The 16,668-nt window shown below is 38.5% G+C and overlaps 1 long non-coding RNA gene across 1 annotated transcript in view; it reads left to right on the forward strand.

The window, feature by feature from the left end:
* Nucleotides 1-16,668, forward strand: part of LOC144614774 (uncharacterized) — a 44,449-nt gene that overhangs the window by 6,258 nt on the left and 21,523 nt on the right. The window lies entirely within an intron of this gene.

Raw genomic sequence — 16,668 nt, forward strand, 5'->3', positions numbered from 1 at the left:
GTAGAATTTAGTGATCTGTCAATTACATAAAATACCCAATGCTCATTCCAAGTGCCCTCCCTAATGCCCAGCACGCATGTAGCCCATCACCCTATTCAATAAACCTCAGCAACCCTCAGTTTGTTCTCTGTATTGAAGAGTCTCTTCTCGTTTGACTCTCTGTTTGTGTCTTATTTTTGCTTCCCTTCCACTATGTTTGTCAGTTTTGTTTCTTAAATTCCACAGGTGAGAGCAATCGTATATTTGCCTTTCTCTGACTTCTTTCACTTAGCGTAATACAGTCTATTGCCATCCACATTGTTGCAAATGGCAAGATTTCATTCTTTTTGATTGTGGAGTAATATTCTTTTGTATATACACATACCACATCTTCTTTATCCATTGATCAGTTGCTGGTCATTTGGGCTCTTTGCATAACTTAGCTATTGTTGATAATACTACTATAAACATTGGAATGCATATGCCCCCGTGAGTCAGCATTTGTGTATCCTTTGGATAAATACCTAGTAGTGCAATTGCTGGGTCATAGGGTAGTTCCATTTTTAGTTTAATTTATTTTTTAAAATTTTTAATGAATCTCCTTCAATTTTCCAGAGTGGCTGCGCCAATTCTCATTCCCACCAGCAGTCCAAAAGGGTTCCCTTTCTCTGCATTCTTGCCAATATCTATTGTTTCCTGAGTTGTTAATCTTAGCCATTCTTAGAGGTGTGAGGGGTATCTCATTGTGGTTTTGATTTGTATTTCACTGATGATGAGTGAGGTTGGGCATCTTTTCATGTGTCAGCCACTTGGATGTCTTTTTTGGAAAAGTACCTATTCTCGTCTTTTTCCCATTTCTTCATGGGATTATTTGGTTTTGGGTGTTGAGTTTGATAAGTTCTTTATTGGGATACTAACCTTTGATATGTCATTTGCACATATCTTCTCTTATTCTGTTGGTTGCCTTTGAGTTTTGCTGGTTGTGTTCTGTGCTGTGCTGAAGTTTTTTATCTTGATGAGGTCCCAAGAGTTCATTTTTGCCTTTATTTCCCTTGCTTCTGGAGACATGTCAAGTAAGGAGTTGCTGTGGCAGGGGTCAAAGAGGTTGTTGCCTATTTTCTCCTCTAGGATTTTAATGGTTTCCTGTCTTACATTTAGATCTTTTATCCATGTTGAGTTTACTTTTGTGTATGGTGTAAGAACATGGTCCAGGTTCCTTCTTCTCCTTGTGGCTGTCCAGTTTTCCCAGTTCAATTTGCTGAAGAGACTCTTTTTCCATTGAATATTATTTCCTCCTTTGTCAAAGATTAGTTGTCTGTCATAGATCTGTCTAAAGTTCTCTCTTGGCCAGCAAGAAAGCAGATGCAGGATTAAAATGCAGAAGATGGCTAATGTCCAGGAAAAGACAAGAGCCCCGAATAAGGGTCCTTGCCCTGTTTTTATTAGGATCAGACGGCTTATAAACATGGTGATGGACATGCACAAAGAGACAATGAAACTGTGAACATTAACTCATGGGCGTGAGGGAAAGGGGGTCTTGAAGATATTCGGGATTAGGGGTTGGGGTTAATAGAAAACAAAATCCTGGCCCAGGCAGCCGGGTGGATTATTGTTGACAGCAGATGTGAGGCACCACCTCTGTTTATCTTAGCTAGCCTAGGGGATGAAACAGAGAAAATAACCTCAGGGTTAACTAGGCACCTTTTCTTTTGTTAATCAGCTCCCATCTCGGCAGCATCACCCACAGAGCAGTGGTCTATAACCCCAGTTACCTTTTTACCTAATTTAGACCTTTCTTCCTGTGAAAGCAGTTTTCTGCTATAGTGTAACTTTGGGGGTGGGGGGGCGCTTCTGCCCTGAACACCTAATCTTATTTATTTTATGTACCTATGTTCTATACTGGGGCCTTTGCCCTGCCCTCTCTATATTGGGGCTTCGGCTCTGCCTTCCCCATACTTATTTACCTAATCTTGTTTACCCAAACTTGGGTGTGAGCATCCTATGGCTTTGTAATTCTTTATGCCTTGTTAAACCATTGGTGTAAGCCCAGGGTGTTTCAAAGCTTATTCCCAACAGTTGTCCATATGTTTGAAGGTCCATTTCTGGGTTCTCTATTCTGTTCCATTGATCTGTGTGTCTGTTTTTGTGACAGTACCATACTATCTTGATGATTACAGCTCTGTAATAGACCAAAAAGTCCAGAATTGTGATATTTCCAAGTTTGTTTTTCTTTTTCAACATTCCTTTGGCTATTCGGGGTCTTTGCAATACATACAAATTTTAGGATTGTAGTTCTAGCTCTGTGAAGAATTCTGGTGTTATTTTGATAGTGATTGCATTGAATGTGTAGCTTGCTGTGAGTAGTATTGACATTTTAACAATATTTGCCTTTCTATTCCATGAGCATTAAAAGTTTTTCCATTTCTTTTTTTTTAATATGAAATTTATTGTCAAATTGGTTTCCATACAACACCCTGTGCTCATCCCAACAGGTACCCTCCTCAATACCCATCACCCACCCTCTCCTCCCTCCCACCCCTCATCAACCCTCAGTTTATTCTCAGTTTTTAAGAGTCTCTTATGGTTTGGCTCCCTCCCTCTCTAACCTTTTTGTTTTCTTCCCCTCCCCCATGGTCTTCTGTTAAGTTTCTCAGGATCCACATAAGAGTGAAAAAGTATGCTATCTGTCTTTCTCTGTATGACTTATTTCACTTAGCATAACACTCTCCAGTTCCATCCATGTTGCTACAAAAGGCCATATTTCATTCTGTATCATTGCCACGTAGTACTCCGTTGTGTGTATAAACCACAATTTCTTTATCCATTTGTCAGTTGATGGACATTTAAGCTCTTTCCATCATTTGGCTATTGTTGAAAGTGCTGCTATAAACATTGGGGTACAAGTGCCCCTATACATCAGCACTCCTGCATCCCTTGGGTGAATTCCTAGCAGTGCTATTGCTGGGTCATAGGGTAGATCTATTTTTAATTTTTTGAGGAACCTCCACACTGTTTTCCAGAGTGGCTGCACCAGTTTGCTTTCCCACCAACAGTGCAAGAGGGTTCCCATTTCTCCACATCCTCACCAGCGTCTATAGTCTCCTGATTTGTTCATTTTAGCCACTATGACTGGAGTGAGGTGGTATCTCAGTGTGGTTTTAATTTGTATTTCCCCGATAAGGAGCGACGTTGAGCATCTTTTCATGTGCCTGTTGGCCATCGGGATGTCTTCTTTAGAGAAGTGTCTATTCATGTTTTCTGCTCATTCCTTCACTGGATTATTTGTTTTTCAGGTGTGGAGTTTGGTGAGCTCCTTATAGATTTTGGATACTAGCCCATTGTCCAATATGTCATTTGCAAATATCTTTTCCCATTCCGTCAGTTGCCTTTTAGTTTTGTTGATTGTTTCCTTTGCAGTGCAGAAGCTTTTTATCTTCATGAGGTCCCAGTAGTTCATTTTTGCTTTTAATTCCCTTGCCGTTGGGGATGTGTCAAGTAAGAAACTGCTGCGGCTGAGGTCAGAGAGGTTTTTTCCTGCTTTTTCCTCTAGGGTTTTGATGGTTTCCTGTCTCACATTCAGGTCCTTTGTCCATTTTGAGTTTATTTTTATGAATGGTGTAAGAAAATGGTCTAGTTTCATCCTTCTGCATTACATGTTGCTGTCCAGTTCTCCTAGCACCATTTGTTAAAGAGACTGTCTTTTTTCCATTGGATATTCATTTCTGCTTTGTCAAAGGTTAGTTGGCCATACTTTTGTGGGTCTAATTCTGGGGTTTCTATTCTATTCCATTGGTCTATGTGTCTGTTTTTGTGCCAATACCATGCTGTCTTGATGATGACAGCTTTGTAGTAGAGGCTAAAGTCTGGGATTGTGATGCCTCCCGCTTTGGTCTTCTTCTTCAATATTACTTTGGCTATTCGGGGTCTTTTGTGGTTCCATACAAATTTTAGGATTACTTGTTCTAGCTTCGAGAAGAATGCTGGTGTAATTTTGATTGGGATTGCCTTGAATGTGTAGATGGCTTTGGGTAGTATTGACATTTTGACAATATTTATTCTTCCAACCCATGAGCACAGAATGTTTTTCCATTTCTTTATATCTTCTTCAGTTTCCTTCCTAAGCTTTCTGTAGTTTTCAGCATACAGATCTTTTACATCTTTGGTTAGGTTTATTCCTAGGTATTTTATGCTACTTGGTGCAATTGTGAACGGGATCAGTTTCTTTATTTCTCTTTCTGTTGCTTCATTATTAGTGTATAAGAATGCAACTGATTTCTGTATGTTAATTTTATATCCTGTGACTTTGCTGAATTCATGTATCAGTTCTAGCAGACTTTTGGTGGAGTCTATAGGGTTTTCCATGTATAATATCATGTCATCTGCAAAAGTGAAAGAAAGCTTGACTTCTTCATGTTTGCCAGTTTTGATGCCTTTGCTTTCCTTTTGTCATCTGATTGCTGATGCTAGAACTTCCAACGCTATGTTAAACACCGTGGTGAGAATGGACATCCTTGTCGTGTTCCTCATCTCAGGGGGAAAGCTCTCAGTTTTTCCCCATTGAGGAAGATATTAGCTGTGGCCTTTTCATAAATGATTTTTATGATGTTTAAGTATGTTCCTTCTATCCCGACTTTCTCAAGGGTTTTTATTAAGAAAGGATGCTGAATTTTGTCAAATGCTTTTCTGCATCAATTGACAGGATTACATCGTTCTTTTCTTTTATTAATGTGATGTATCACATTGATTGATTTGTGAATGTTCAACGAGCCCTGCAGCCCAGGAATGAATCCCACTTGATCATGGTGAATAATTCTTTTCATATGCTGTTGAATTCGATTTGCCAGTATCTTGTTGAGAATTTCTGCATCCATATTCATCAGGGATATTGGCCTGTAGTTCTCTTTTTTTACTGGGTCTCTGTCTGGTTTAGGAATCAAAGTAATGCTGGCTTCATAGAATGAGTCTGGAAGTTTTCCTTCCCTTTCTTTTTTTTTGGAACAGCTTGAGAAGGATAGGTATTATCTGTGCTTTAAATGTCTGGTAGAATTCCCCTGGGAAGCCATCTGGTCCTGGACTCTTATTTGTTGGGAGATTTTTGATAACTGATTCAATTTCTTTGCTGCTTGGGGGTCTGTTCAAGTTTTCTATTTCTTCCTGTTTGAGTTTTGGAAGTGTGTGGGTGCTTAGGAATTTGTCCATTTCTTTCAGGTTGCCCAGTTTGTTGGCATATAATTTTTCGTAGTATTCCCTGATAATTGCTTGTATTTCTGAGGGATTGGTTGTAATAATTCCATTTTCATTCATGATTTTATCTATTTGGGTCATCTCCCTTTTCTTTTTGAAAAGCCTGGCTAGAGGCCTATCAATTTTGTTTATATTTCAAAACGCCAACTCTTGGTTTCATTGATCTGCTCTACAGTTTATTTTAGATTATATGTTGTTTATTTCTGCTCTGAAAGTTATTATTTCTCTTCTTCTGCTGGGTTTGATGTGTCTTTGCTGTTCTGCTTCTATTTCCTTTAGGTGTGGCATTAGATTTTGTATTTGGGATTTTGCTTGTTTCTTGAGATAGGCCTGGATTGCAATGTATTTTCCTCTCAGGACTGTCTTCGCTGCATCCCAAAGCGTTTGGGTTGTTGTATTTTCATTTGTTTCCATATATTTTTTAATTTCTTCTCTAATTGCCTGGTTGACCCATTGATTCTTTAGTAGAGTGTTCTTTAACCTCCATGCTTTTGGAGGTTTTCCAGACTTTTTCCTGTGGTTGATTTCAGGCTTCATAGCATTGTGATCTGAAAGTGTGGATGGTATGATATCAGTTCTTTATACTTATGAAGGGCTGTCTTGTGACGCAGTATGCGATCTCTCTTGGAAAATGTTCCATGTGCACTCGAGAAGAAAGTATATTCTGTTGCTTTGGGATGCAGAGTTCTAAATCTATCTGTCAAGTCCATCTGATCCAATGTATCATTCAGGGCCCTTGTTTCTTTATTGATCCTGTGTCTAGATGATCGATCCATTGTTGCAAGTGGAGTATTAAAGTCCCCTGCAATTACCACATTCTTATCAATAAGGTGGCTTATGTTTGTGATTGTTTTATATATTTGGGGGTTCTTATATTCGGCACATAGACATTTGTAATTGTTAGCTCCTCCTGTGGGTATACCCTTTAATTATTATATAATGCCCTTCTTCATCTCTTGTTACAGCCTTTAATTTAAAGTCTAGTTTGTCTGATACAAGTATGGCGACTCCAGCTTTCTTTTGACTTCTTTTGACTAGCATGATAGATAGTTCTCCATCCCCTCACTTTCAATCTGAAGGTGTCCTCAGGTCTAAAATGAGTCTCTTGTGGACAGCAAATAGATGGGTTTTGTTTTCTTATCCATGCTGATACCCTATGTCTTTTGGTTGGAGCATTTAGTCCATTTACATTTGGTGTTATTATTGAAAGATAGGTATTTAGAGTCATTATGATGTCTGTAGGTTTCATGCTTGTAGTGAGGTCTCTGGTACTTTGTGGTCCTTGCAACATTTCACTCACAGAATCCCCCTTAGGATCTCATGTAGGGCTGGTTAGTGGTGACGAATTCCTTCAGTTTTTGTTTGTTTGGGAATACCTTTATCTCTCCTTCTATTCTGAATGACAGACTTGCTGGATAAAGGATTCTCAGCTGCATATTTTTTTTCTGTTCATCACATTGAATATTTCCTGGCATTCCTTTCTGGCCTGCCAAGTTTCAGTAGATAGGTCTGCCACCAGTCTTATGGGTCTCCCTTTACATGTTAGGGCCTGTTTATCCCTAGCTGCTTTCAGAATTTTCTCTTCATCCTTGTATTTTGCCAGTTTCACTATGATACATCGTGCAAAAGATTGATTCAAGTTACGTCTGAAGGGAGTTGTCTGTGCCTCTTGGATTTCAATGCCTTTTTCCTTCCCCAGATTAGGGAAGTTCTCAGCTGTGATTTGTTTAAGTACACCTTCAGCCCCTTTCTCTCTCTCTTCCTCTTCTGGAACTCCTATTATACGGATGTTGTTCCATTTGATTGCATCACTTAGTTCTCTAATTCTGCCCTCCTACTCCTGGATTTTTTTATCTCTCTTTTTCTCAGCTCCTCTTTTTCCATAATTTTATCTTCTCATTCACCTATTCTCTCCTCTGCCTCTTCAATCCGAGCTGTGGTCACCTCCATTTTATTTTGCACCTCATTTATAGTATTTTTTGGCTCCCCCTGACTATTGCTTAGTCCCTTGATCTCTGTAGCAATAGATTCTCTGCTGTCCTCTATGCTTTTTTCAAGTCCAGCGATTAATTTTATGACTATTCTTCTAAATTCTTGTTCCGTTTTATTGCTTAAATCTTTTTTGATCAATTCGTTAGCTGTCGCTACTTCCTGGAGTTTCTTTTGAGGAGAATTCTTCTGCTTCGTCATTTTGGATAGTCCCTGGGGTGGCGTGGAACTGCAGGGCACTTCCCCTGTGCTGTCTGGTGTAACTTGTGTTGGTGGGCAGGACCGCAGTCAGACCTGATGTCTGTCCCCAGCCCACCAATGGGGCCACAGTCAGACTGGTGTGTACCTTATCTTCCCTTCTCCCAGGAGCGGGACTCACTGTGGAGTGGTGTGGCCCCTGTCTGGGCTACTTGCACACCGCCAGGCTTGTGGTGCTGCTTTGATGGGATCTGGCGTATTAGCCGGGGTGGATCCGCAAGGTGCACAGGGGTGGGAGAGCCAGGCTTAGCTCACTTTGCCATAGGTGGTCCCCTGCGGTAAGGGCCCTGTAATACCGGGATGGAGGCAGACCCATCAGACGGATGGATCCACAGAAGTACAGCGTTGGGTGTTTGCACAGTGGAAGCAAGTTTGGTGATGGGAACTGGTTCCCTTTGGGATTTCGGCTGGGGGATGGGAAAGGGATATGGAGTTTGCCAGTGCCTTTGTTCCCCACCAGGCTGAACTCTGTCCTCCAAGGCTCAGCAACTCTCCCTCCCGGTGCCCTTCCACCCTCCCTGCTCTCTGAGAGCAGACCTGTTGACCTTTAACGTTCCACATGTTAAGTCCCACTGGCTGTCAGAACTCACGCAGTCCAGCCCCTCTGCTTTTGCAAGCCAGACTTCAGGGGCTCTGTCTTGCAGGGCAGTCTGCCCCTCCACCTCCCAGGCTCCCTCCTGCTTGTCCGTGTAGCACGCGCTGCCTCTCCACCCTTCCTACCCTCTTCCGTGGGCCTCTTGTCTACACTTGGCTCCAGAGAGTCCCTTCTGCTAGTCTTCTGGCGGTTTTCTAGGTTATTTAGGCAGATGTGGGTGGAATCCATGTGATCAGCAGGACGAGGTGAGGCCAGAGTTCTCCTACGCTGCCATCTTCCTACCTATAATCTCAAGTTTTTCCATTTCTTTGTGTCTTCTTTAATTTCTTTCATAAGCTTTCTATTATTCTTAGTGTATTGATCTTTGACCTCTTTGGTTAGGTTTATCCCTATATATTTTATGGTTTTCACTGCAATTGTAAATGGGATCGATTCCTTGATTTTTCTTTTTCCTCCTTCATCATCGGTGCATAGAAATGCAACCAATTTCTATACATTGATTTTATATAACCTGAGACTTTCCTGAATTCCTGTATCAGTTCTAGAAGTATTCTGGTGGTGCCTTTTGGGTTTTCCATGCGAGTTTCTAGTCTACCAAGTGTGAAAGTTTGACTTCCTCCTTGCCGATTTGGATGCCTTTTTTTGCTTTTTGTTTTCTGACTGCTTAGGTTAGGACTTTCAACAGTATGTGGAATAACAGTGGTGAGCGTGGACATCCCTGTCATGTTTTTTATCTCTGGAGGAAGGTCTCATGTTTTCCCCATTGAAGATGATATTAGCTGTGGGACTTTCATATGTGGACATTATGATGTTGTGGCATGATCCTTCTATCCCTCCTATCTTGATGTGTTTTTTTTTTAATCAAGAAAGGATGCTGTATTTTGTCAAATGCTTTTCCTGCAACTATCGAGAGGATCATGTGGTTTTATCCTTTCTTTTATTAATGTGATGTATCACATGAATTGATTTACAGATATGGAAACAGCCTTGCATCCCAGGAACCAATGTGACTTCATTGTGGTGAATAGTTTATATATATATATATATATATATATATATATATGTGTATATATATATATATATATATATATATATATATCATATATACATATATATATGTATATATATATTAGTATATATGATATATATATACTAATATATATATAGTTTATATATATATATTTATATATATATATAGTTTATATATATGTATTTAATGTTTATTTTTGAAAGAGTGAGAGAATGCAAGAGGGGGAGGGTAGAGAAAGAGAGGGAGACACAGAATTGTAAGCTGGCTTGAGAGTGTCAGCTGTCAGCACAGAGTCTGACATGGAGCTCGAACTCACAGACCAGAAGATCATGAACTAAGCCAAAGTCAGACGCTTAAACAACTGAGCCACCCAGGTGCCCCTCATAATTATTTTTATGTATTTTTGGACTCAGTTTGCTAATTCATTGTTGAGAAATTCTGCATCCAGTTTCATCAGGGAAACTGCTCTGTAGGTCTCCGTTTTAGTGTGGTCTTTGTCCAGTTTTGGACTCAAGGCAATCCTGGCCTCATAGAATGAGTTTGTAAGTGTTCCTTCCATTTCTATTTTTGGGAGAGCTTCAAAAGAATAGGTGTTAACTATATATGTTAACTAACTTGGATGTAAATTAAAAAAAATCAAATTAAATAAAAACTTTAAAAAGAGAGTAGGTGTTAACTCTTCTTAAATTTTTGGTAGAATTCCCCTGGAAAGCCACCTGGCCCTGGACTCTTGGTTGTTGGGAGATTTTTGATTACTCATTCCATTTATTTAGTGGTTTTGGCTCTGTTCACATATTCTGTTTCCTCTTGTTTCATTTTTGGTAGTTTATATGTTTCTAGAAATTTGTCCATTTCTTCCAGATGGCTCAATTTGTTGGCATATAATTTCTCTATTATTGTTTGTATCTCTGCAGTGTTGGTTGTGATTTCTCCTCTTTCATTCATGATTTTATTGATTTGGGTCCTTCCCTTTTTCTTTTTGATCAAGCTGGCTAGGGGTTTATGAATGTTGTTAATTCTTTCAAAGAACAAGCTCCTCGTTTTGTTGATCTGTTCTACTGATTTTTTTTATTTCGATATCCTTGACATCTGCCCTAATCTTTATTATTTCCCTTCTTCTTCTGTTTGGGCTTTATTTGCTGTTCTTTTTCCAGCTCCTTTAGGTGTAGGGATATGTTGTGTATTTGATGCTTTTCTTCCTTTTTAGGAAGGTCTGTATTATTGTATACTTCTCTCTTTTCTTTTTCTTATGAACAATGCTTTAATGGTAGAATACAATAAAACCATGTCTTAAAGATCAGAGTTATTTTGAATCTTCAATTATATATCCAGTTAAACTATTATCAAGAACAAAGGCCAGATAAAAACATTTTCAAACACACGAGCACTCAGCAAGGTTACTTGATATGCACTGTTTCTGAAATTGTTACTGTCACAACCAGACAAAAAATACAGGCTCTAAGAAAGAGAAGAGTAAACTCAAAATTTCAGTGAAAGGAGTTCTAAGGATGATAGTTGGGCAGTAGGTCTAGAACAGCTGGTCTGTATTTGAACATGATTTGCTAACCTTTTAATGCAGATCAATTTAGCTTTTAACCTCTGTTCAATTTATATATCAGGTCTATATTTCATATCTAAAACTATAAATAAAAATAAACCTATTTTAGGCCTCTATTCATAACTGTTTAAAGAATGGCAATTTTACCTTACTTTAAATACATAGACCAGATGAAATTTTTAGGAGTTAAATCCTGCTGGTATGTTTACAAATGTACCCCAGATGTTCTGAATGTGATCTTGTCTGCCAATTAAGCAATGTACTCAACTCAATTGTCATCCACACATTGAAACCCAGAACAAATTGATAAATGGGTTTTTACTTATTGTAAGTGCTGCAATTAAGAAGTATGAATACTAGTTGCCTAAGCACTCCACCTTCATAAGGAAATAAGTAAACAAATGTGCCAAAATTAATATAATGAATTTTTATTGTAGCATTCAGTGTATTCATTCAAAAAATACTTGAGGCATTTATCAGTTATAAAATTTAAAAGAAAGAAGCAGTCTAAATACATAAAAGTAAGTTACGGGATAAAGAAAATTATATTCATACATTTTGTCACTAAGATTGATGATGGCATAGAAATATATTTGTTAAAAATGAGAAGTCTTCTAATACACATGTAATGGAGAAAAGCAAGTTATAATATGTCATATGATCTCTTTTATATGGATAGATAACAGAAAGATTGGTTGATAAATAGATCGGTTGATAAACTGACAAAGTATCTTCTTCCTGGTTTTCCACAGTTTTTCTATCCTTCTGGATTTGTCCTTCTCTTGAGACCATCTCTTCCATAGCATCAGGATGTAATTTTTTGTCCTCTGACCCCTCTTGAGGGTGCCCTTCCTCTAGCACATCTTGGATAAAGACATTTACCACATAATTGTGCCCATATTACTCTTCAGTGCTGCCTCCTTCCATGCCTCTGCTAGATCACTCAGGCTTCTCCTCCTTTGCTGCCATTTTAGTACTACAATCCCTTCCTTCTCTAGAGAGCATTAAGTTTTTACCTGTATTTGGGGTTTTTTGGCATTTTATTTATTTATTTATTTATTTATTTATATTTTTAATTTAATTTTTTAAAAAATTTACATCCACATTAGTTAGCATATAGTACAACAATGATTTCAGGAGTAGATTCCTTAGTGCCCCTTACCCATTTAGCCTAGCCTCCCTCCCACAACCCCTCCAGTAACCTGTTTGTTCTCCATATTTATGAGTCTCTTCTGTTTTGTTCCCTCCCTGTTTTTATATTATTTTTGTTTCCCTTCCCTTATGTTCCTCTGTTTTGTCTCTTACAATCCTCATATGAGTGAAGTCATATGATATTTGTCTTTCTCTGACTAATTTCACTTAGCATAATACCCTCCAGCTCCATCCACATAGTTGCAAATGGCAAAATTTCATTCTTTTTGATTGCCGAGTAATACTCCATATATATATATATATATATATATATATATATATATATATATATACACTCCAGATATATATATATATATCTCACTTCTTCTTTATCCATATTCATCTGTCAATGGACATTTGGGCTCTTTCCATACTTGGGCTATTGTTGATAATGCTGCTATAAACATGGGGGTGTATGTGTCCCTTCGAAACAGCACACTTGTATCCCTTGGATAAATACCTAGTAGTGCAAATGCTGGGTTGTAGGGTAGTTGTATTTTTAATTTCTTGAGGAACCTCCATACCATTTTCCAGAGTGGCTGCACCAGCTTGCATTCCCACCAACATTGCAAAAGAGATCCTCTTTCTCTGCATCCTCGCCAACATCTTTTGTTGCCTGAGTTGTTAATGTGAGCCATTCTGACAGGTGTGAGGTGGTATCAAATTGTGGTTTTGATTTGTATTTCCTTGATGAGGAGTGATGTTGAACATTTTTTCATGTGTCGGTTAGCTATCTGGATGTCTTCTTTGGAGAAGTGTCTATTCATGTCTTTTGCCCATTTCTTCACTGGATTATTTGGGGTTTTTTGGGGGGTGTTGAGTTTGATAAGTTCTTTATAGATTTTGGATACTGACCCTTTATCTTATATATCATTTGCAAATATCTTCTCCCATTCTGTCAGTTGCCTTTTAGTTTCCTAATTGTTTCCTTTGCTGTGCAGAAGGTTTTTATTTTGATGAGGTCCCAGTAGTTCATATTTGCTTTTGTTTCCCTTGCCTCCAGAGACGTGTTGAGGAAGAAGTTGCTGTGGCCAAAATCAAAGAGGTTTTTGCCTGCTTTCTCCTCAAGGATTTTGATGGCTTCCTGTCTTCCATTTAGGTCTCTCATCCATTTTGAGTTTATTTTTGTGTATGGTGTAAGAAAGTCGTCCAGGTTCATTCTTTTGCATGTTGCTGTCCAGGTTTCCCAGCACCACTTGCTGAAGAGACTGTCTTTATTTCATTGGATATTCTTTCCTGCTTCGTCAAAGATTAGTTGGCCATACGTTTGTGGGTCCATTTCTGGGTTCTCTATTCTGTTCCATTTATTTGAGTGTTCTTGTGCCAGTACCATACTGTCTCGATGATTACAGCTTTGTAGTATAGCTTGAAGTCCGGGATGGTGATGCCTCCTCCTCTGGTTTTCTTTTTCAAGATTGCTTTGGCCATTTGGGGTCTTTTCTGGTTCCATACAAATTTTAGGATTATTTGTTCTAGCTCTGTGAAGAATGCTGGTGTTACTTTGATAGGGATTGCATTGAATATGGACATTGCTTTGGGTAGTGTTGACATGTTAACAATATTTGTTCTTCCTATCCAGGAGCATGGAATCTTTTTCCATTTTTTTGTGTCTTCTTCACTTTCTTTCATAAGCTTTTTATAGTTTTCAGTGTACAGGTTTTTCACCTCTTTGGTTAGATTTATTCCTAGGTATTTTATGGTTTTTGGTGCAACTGTAAATGGGATTAATTCCTTGATTTCTCTTTCTGTTGCTTCATTGTTGGTGAATAGGAATGCAACCGATTTCTGTGCATTGATTTTATTTCCTGCAACTTTGCTGAATTCATGGATCTGTTAGAGCAGTTTTTTGGTGGAATCTTTTGGGCTTTCCATATAGAGTATCATGTCATCTTCAAAGAGTGAAAGTTCGACCTCCTCCTGGCTGATTTGGTTGTCTTTTATTTCTTTATGTTGTCTGATTGCAGAGGCTAAGACTTCCAATACTATGTTGAATAACAGTGGCAAGAGTGGAAATCCCTGTCTTGTTCCTGTCCTTAGGGGGAAAGCTGTCAGTTTTTCCCCATTGAGGATTATATTAGCATTGGGTCGTTCATATTTGGCCTTTATGATCTCGAGGTATGATCCTTCTATCCCTACTTGAGGGTTTTTATCAAGAAAGGATGCTGTATTTTGTTAATGCTTTCTCTGCATCTATTGAGAGGATCATATGGTTCTTGTCCTCTCTTTTATTGATGTGATGAATCACGTTAATTGCTTTGCAGATATTGAACCAGCCGTGCATCCCAGGTATAAATCCCACTTGTCATGGTGAATAATTTTTTTAACGTATTGTTGCATCTGGTTGGGTAATACCTTGTTGAGGATTTTTGCATCCATGTTCGTTAGGTAAAACAGTCCATAGTTCTCCTTTTTAGTGGGGTCTCTGTCTGGTTTTGGAATCAAGGTAATCCTGGCCTCATAGAAAACGTTTGGAAGTTTTCCTTCCATTTCTACTTTTTGGAACAGCTTCAAGAGAATAGGTGTCAACTCTTCCTTAAATGTTTGGTAGAATTCCCCTGGAAAGCCATCTGGCCCTGGACTCTTGTTTTTTGGCAGATTTTTGATTACTGATTCGATTTCCTAACTGGTTATGGGTCTGTACAAATTTTCTATTTCTTCCTGTTTCAGTGTTGGTAGTGTATATGTTTCTAGGAATTTGTCCATTTCTTCCAGACTGCCAATTTTATTGGCATATAATTGCTCATATTATTCTCTTATTATTGTTTTTATTTCTGCTGTGTTGGTTGTGATCTCTCCTCTTTCATTCTTGATTTTATATATTTGGGTCCTTTCCTTTTTCTTGTTGATCAAGCTGGCTAGTGGTTTATCAATTTGGTTAATTCTTTCAAAGAATCAGCTTCTGGTTTCATCGATCTCTTCTGTTCTTTTGGTTTCTAAAATTTTGTTTAATGTTTATTTTTATTTTTGAGAGAGACAGAGACAGAATGTGAGTGGGTTAGGGACAGAGAGAGATGGAGACACAGAATCTGAAGCCGGCTCCAGGCTCTGAGCTTTCAGCACAGAGCCCAATGTGGTGCTCGATCTCACAAGCTGTGAGATCATGACCTGAGCCGAAGTCAGACGCTCAACCAACTGAGCCACCCAGGTGCCCCTGTTTTTTTGGTTTTGATAACGTTAATTTCTGCTCTAATCTTTATTATTTCCTGTATTCTGCTGTTTGGGGGTTTTATTTGCTGTTCTTTTTGCAGCTCCTTAAGGCGTAAGGTTAGGTTGTGTATCTGAGATCTTTCTTCCTTCTTTAGGAAGGCCTGGATTGCTATATACTTTCCTCTTATGATTGCCTTTGCTGCATCCCAGACGTTTTGGGATGTGGTATTATCATTTTTATTGACTTCCATATACTTTTTAATTTCCTCCTTAACTGCTTGGTTAGCCCATTCATTCTTTAGTAGGATGTTCTTCAGTCTCCAAGTATTTGTTACCTTTCCAAATTTTTTCTTGTCGTTGATTTCGAGTTTCATAGTGCTTTGGTCTGAAAATATGCATGGTACAATCTGGATCTTTTTGTAGTTACTTAGGGCTGATTTGTGTCCCAGTATATGGTTTATTCTGGAGAACATTCCATGTGCACTGGAGAAGAATGTATATTCTGCTGCTTTAGGATGAAATGTTCTGAATATATCTGTTAAGTCCATCTGGTCCAATGTGTCATTCAAAGCCATTGTTTCCTTGTTGATTTTTTGATTAGATGATCTGTCCAGTGTTGTGAGTGGGGTGTTGAAGTCTCCTACTTTTATGGTATTACTATCGATGAGTTTCTTTATGTTTGTGATTAATGTATTTATATATTTGAGTGCTCTCACATTTGATGCATAAATGTTTACAATTGTTAGGTCTTCTTGGTGGATAAACCCCATGAGTATGATATAATGCCCTTCTTCATCTCTTGATACAAGCTTTATTTTAAAGTCTAGATTGTCTGATAGAATATGGTTATTCTAGCTTTCTTTTGTTGACCATTAGCATGATAGATGGCTCCCCATCCCCTTACTTTCAATTTGAAGGTGTCTTTAGGTCTAAAGTGGGTCTCTTGAAAACAGCATGTAGATGGATCTTGTTTTCTTGTCCATTCTGTTCCCCTATGTCTTTTGATTGGACCATTGAGTCCATTGACATTTAGAGTGAGTACTGAAAGATATGAATTTATTGCCATATGATGTTTGTAGAGTTGGAGTTTCTGGTGGTGTTCTCTGGTGTTTCTCATCTTTGTTGCTTTTGGTTTCCTCTCTCTCTCTCTCTCTCTCTATATATATATATATATATTTTTTTTTTTTTTCATCTTTTCTCCCCTCAGAAAGTCCCCCTTAAAATTTCTTGCAGGACTGGTTTAGTGCTCACAAACTCCTTTAATTTTTGTTTGTCTGGGAAATTTTTAATCTCCTTCTATTTTGAATGACAGCCTTGCTGGATAAAGAATTCTTGGCTGCATATTTTTCTGATTCAGCACACTGAATATATCCTGCCACTCCTTTCTGGCCCGCCAAGTTTCTGTGGATAGGTCTGCTGCAAGCCTGATCTGTCTTCCCTTGTAGGTTAAGGACTTTTTTCCCTTGTTGCTTTCATGACTCTCTCCTTGCCTGAGTATTTTGTGAATTTGACTATGATATGCCTTGTTGATGGTCAGTTTTTGTTGAATCTAATGGGGGTCCTCTGTGCTTCCTGGATTTTGATGTCTGTGTCTTTCCCCAGGTTAGGAAGGTTTTCTGCTCTGATTTGCTCACATAACCCTTCTATCCCTATTTCTCTCTCTTCCTCTTCTGGGAC

The sequence above is a fragment of the Panthera onca genome, chromosome E3, assembly GCF_046562875.1.
Source record: "Panthera onca isolate mPanOnc1 chromosome E3, mPanOnc1 haplotype 2, whole genome shotgun sequence".
Taxonomy (NCBI): Eukaryota; Metazoa; Chordata; class Mammalia; order Carnivora; family Felidae; genus Panthera; species Panthera onca.